Below are 5,228 nucleotides of genomic sequence, written 5' to 3'. Positions count from 1 at the left end.
CTTGAATCTATTTATCACCCACACTGTATAATCATAAGGGATTTGATTTAGATCATACTTGAATGGCTTAGTGGTTTTCCCCACCTTATTCCATTTAAGCCTGAGTTTTGCATTAAGGAGCTCATGATCTGAGGCACAGTCAGCTCCAGGTCTTGTTTTTGATGACTTTATAGAGCTTCTCCATCTTTGGCTGCAAATAAAATAATCAATCTGATTTCAGTGTTGACCATTAAAGTGATGTCCATGTGTAGAGTCATCTCTTGGGTTGTCGGAAAAAGGTGTTTGCTATGAACTATGCATTCTCTTGGCAAAACTCTGTTAGCCTTTGCCTTGCTTCATTTTGCACTCTAAGGAAAATTTGTATGTTATTGCACGTATCTCTTGACTTTGTACTTTTGCATTCCAATCCCATATGATTAAAAGGACATCCTTTTTTGGTTTTAGTTCTAGAAGGTCTTGCAGGTCTTCATAGGACTGTTCAACCTCAGCTTCTTTGGCATTAGTGGTTGGGGCATAGACTTGGATTACTGTTATACTGAATGGTTTGCCTTGGAAACAAACTGATGTCATTCTGTCATTTTTGAAATTGTACTCTACTACTGCATTTCAGACTCTTTTATTGACTATGAGGGCTACTCCATTTCTTCTAAGGGATTCTTATCCACAGTAGTAGATATAATGGTCATCTAAATTAAATCCACCCATTCCCATCTATTTTAGTTTACTGATTCCTAAGATGTTAATGTTTACTTTTGCCATCTCCTGCTTGACCTTGTGTGATTGACCTTGATTAATAGACCTAACATTCCAGGTTCGTATGCAATACTGTTCTTTGCAGTACTGGACTTTACTTTCACTGCCAGACACATCCATAACTGAGCATTGTTTCCACTTTGGTCCAGCCACTTCATATTTTTCTGGAGCTATTCATAATTGCTCTCCACTAATATTTTTAGATAAACACATTTACAATTAGATTATAAAGACAGGCACTCTCCTGCCTCATTTCTAAGATTTGAACTTTTTTTCAATTATTTATTTGTGCAATCTCCTGACTCTCTCTCATCTTTCCCCTGATCTGTGGATTTGGAACAAGGATATGATATATTACATACATCTTACATACTTTCCTCTTTTATAGTGTGTTTTTGACAGTTTTCAAAGTCATTTGGCAAAAACATCTTTCCCACGTCATGATGTAGTTTTGGATTTCTATCACTACCTATCTATGTGTGTGTGCATGTGGCAGTCTCTCAGTCGTGTCCAACTCTGAGACCCCATGGACTGTAGCCCACCATGCTCCTCTGTCCAAGGGATTCTCCCAGCAAGAGTATTAGAGTGGATTGCCCTTCTCCAGGGGATCTTCCCTATCCAGGAATCAAACCTGAGTCTCCTGCATTGCAGGTAGATTCTTTACCAACTGAGATACAAGGAAAGCGACTTATTAATATGATGCACATTAAAAGAGCTGAGAATTGCAGAGTTATGATCGGTCATTGTCAAGTCAAGGAAGAAAATGACTATTCATTGCATTGATTAGAATTATTTTTTACCTAAAGGCCATGGCCTCATAATTTCATACAAGTTTTCTCAGTTCGATGTCACTTGACTTTGTGAGGAGCTTGAGAAGTACAAGTCAGCAATGAGAAACAATACCTCATTACCTACATTCATACTCCTAGGACCGACAGATGATCCTCCAATGCAGGTTCTAATTTTTATATTTCTGTTTGTCTCCTACTTATTGAGTGTCACTGGGAATCTGACCATCATTATACTCACTTTAGTAGACTCTTGCCTTAAAACTGCCATATACTTTTTCCTCAAACTCTTCTCCTTTTTAGAAACCTTATTCACCATGGTGTGCGTTCCCAGATTCTTATACAGCTTATCAACTGGGGACAAGACTATTTCTTACAATGCTTGTGCTGCCTAACTAATTTTTGTCATTTTTTTGGAGAACAGATTTTTTTCCTCCTGGTCATCATGTCCTATGACCATTATGTGGCCATCTGCAAATCTTTACTTTATACAACCTCATCAACAGCAGAGTCTGTGGAAGACCTGTTATTTGCAGGTTGGCTGGTCATATTTCCACCACTCTGCCTGGTCTTAAATCTGGAATTCTGTGACTATAATCTCATTGATCATCTTCTCTGTGATGCTTCTCCTGTGCTGAAGATATCTTGTTCAGACACATGGTACATAGTGTTTCCCTAGCTGTGTTGACTGACATTGGGCCATTTCTGTGTATAGTTCTGTCATATATATACATCATCAAGACCATCATAAAGTTTCATTTAGCCCAGCAGAAGCTGAAGGCCTTTTCTACCTGTTCTTCCCACATGATTGTGGTTTCTATCACCTATGGCAGTTGTATCTTCATCTATGTCAAACCTTCAGCAAAGGATGACATGGCAATTAATAATGGTGTGTTAGTGCTTACTACTTCAGTTGCCATCATTTTAAACCCATAAATTTATAGCCTGAGGAACAAGCAAGTGAAACAAGCTTTTACAGACTTAATCAAAAGAATTTCATTGTTTCAAGGAAGTAAAGGAATGTTGAAACTTTTATTTTATAAGCATAAAATATAAATTTAAAAAGAGCATTTAGCTTTAAAGTCACAGTCTTCATTACTTAACTAATGTACCCTGGTCTATTGTCTGTTTATATTAACATCCTTATACCACTGTTATTATTTAATCCTGGATCCAAAACCATCTTTTCAATGCCTGTTGAAATAGACAAGTTGTGTCATTTCAACTCTTGTTGAAAATAAACTTTCTACAAGATGACAACTCATATCAAAAGAATATGAAAGTGGATTTATAGGAAAAGGGCCTTACTTAAACTCTAATCTCGCTGTGACCAATACAATAACTAGTAATTCTTGTGTGGAAAAAAAAATTGAATTCTTGAACTGATAGTAAAATTAGTGGAGTGATAGCATCTATTGTCTTGTTTTGCATGTAAATGTTTAAAAAGTATATATATATATATATATATGATTAGAATTGTTCTTTTCAAGCAGGAATAACTAAAGATAATAATGGATTAGTTTGAGCAAAAGGAAAGGATTATTTTGCTAGAGAGGAAAATAAGAGTTTAGACACCTGAGGATACACATGTACCTTGTAAAAGAAAGTTTAAAGCCCAAATATTTAGTTTAGATTCACTGGATTCTCATTCAAGAGAAGAATCCTATACACTAATTTATCACTGAGGTGACAGTGATTTTATAAAAAATATGCTGAGAAAATAAAACCATCCTTGTGATGATAAATCAAGACTAGTACTGAAACACAATACAGTGGAAGTTCTAAATATAACTAATTTAAGTCAACATGAGCCAGCAAATCACAGCAAACTAAAGTCCTTAAACATCAAGAAAATTAAACCAGCAAAATACAAGGAAGCCTTGTGATACAGACAAGTCATTCAATATTAAGGCATAGATTATTTTGACATTGAAAAACAAGGTATGGCCTTTACTAATATTTCTCAAGGAGTGATGTTCTACATCTGGTTGTTTTATCCCTTTCACATTTCTCATCATTAACTGCAATGGTCCAGACTGGAATGTTCTTGACTTTCATCTCAAGGCCTGCACTCAAGGCATCACCTCTTACAAAGCATTCCTTCCCTGCATCCCTCTCTAGTGCTCTGTGTGGAACCCTGAGTATGGGCAGCTGTCACTTTCTGTATTTCATTATTATGCAATAACAAATTATCCTCAAATCAGTGGTTTAAAACTTGAGTTTCTGAGTCAATGGAATGTTTCTGTCTATTTGAGCAGATATCAGCTGATCTTGGCTGGGTTTGTTTATAGGACTGTCACTAAGGATAACTACATCTTGTTGTCAGGTTGGGCCTCACTCACAACTTTAGAGGTTGAGTGAATCCTCCCTAAGATAAATGAACCCTTTTCCAGATGGTGTTTTATCTTCCAGCTAACAGTTGTTCACATGGTAAGAACATGAGGCTCCAAGGGAGAGAATGGAAGCAGGCAAAGTCTTTGAAGTCCTAGACACAATATCCCCAGCTCCAATATTTTGGCCACCTGATGCGAAAAACTGACTCATTTGAAAATCCTGTGATGCTGGGAAAGATTGAAGGTGGGAGGAGAAGGGAACGACAGAGGATGAGATAGTTGGATGGCATCATTGATGCAATGGACATGAGCTTGAGTAGGCTCCAGGAGTTGGTGATGGACAGGGAAGCCTGGCTTTCTGCAGTCCATGGGGTCACAAAGAGTTGGACATGACTGAGTGGCTGAATTTAACTGAACACACAATTCTATTAGGCAAGCAAGTCATGGGACCAACCAACATTCAAGGGAGAAAAACAGAATCACTTGTGCATGAAAGAAGCTCGGACACACATTGCAGAGGGTGTAGATACAGAGAGAGCAAGCCATCTTTGCTATCTAATTTCCACAGAAACTATGCTTCCCCTAAATGTCATGAATTTCCCATCTGCTTTTTCTCAAGTATTACTATTATGTCTTTAGTGTACATATGAATGCCTGTAAAGCCAATGATGATCAATATTGCTTTTTAAAGAAATGTTAGTTGAATAAATCCCATGTAAAACCTGAAAGACTAATCTTTGAGAGAGGGAACATCTATAAAAATTCTAACTTTGAATAAGAATCATATATAGAGAATAAGATGAGTGCAATTTTTGTGAAATGGAAAGAAATTTTATTCATAACAAAGTGTTCCACATAAATGTCTTTCACATTTTCACTCATAGAAATGCTAATCATACAATGAGTAATAAATTTTTCCATAAGATGCATTTGCAAATTCTCAAAACAAGTCAGTCTCCTAGGTAAATTTTTGAAGAAGGGTAAAATTAAAGTTTAATGATCCCCATTTCCTTCTTCTGTGTAGACAGTTGAAAGTCATGTCTCTTGGACCTTTTTGTATTATAATCATCTTTAGATATTCCTATTCCCTTATTTTTAAAAAAAAAATTTTCTCTTGTATCTCCATTTCTCATTCCCATTCTTCCATTGGCAACCCTCTTTATTGTTTTTAAAGTTTATTTTTTATTTGCATTTGTTTTTATGCAAAATATATTTAAATAGATCTAGCAAAGCTATCTATTGCTAGTAATTGCTGGAAAATATTATTTGCACCCGGCAGCATTCATCTCCAAAGTATGTGTCCATTCCAGTGTATGGCACAGCCTCTCCCGTATAATAGAAGTGTAATTTCAAG

General features: G+C 36.3%; 1 pseudogene; it reads left to right on the top strand.

Moving 5' to 3' along the window:
- The first annotated feature begins 1,642 nt into the window (after positions 1 to 1,642).
- LOC113893809 lies at positions 1,643 to 4,198 on the top strand (annotated as a pseudogene).
- The last annotated feature ends 1,030 nt before the right edge of the window (positions 4,199 to 5,228 follow it).

Source organism: Bos indicus x Bos taurus, chromosome 5, assembly GCF_003369695.1.
Source record: "Bos indicus x Bos taurus breed Angus x Brahman F1 hybrid chromosome 5, Bos_hybrid_MaternalHap_v2.0, whole genome shotgun sequence".
Taxonomy (NCBI): domain Eukaryota; kingdom Metazoa; phylum Chordata; class Mammalia; order Artiodactyla; family Bovidae; genus Bos; species Bos indicus x Bos taurus.
The sequence above is the reverse complement of the archived record's forward strand: the minus strand, read 5'-3'. Positions and strand labels throughout refer to the sequence as shown.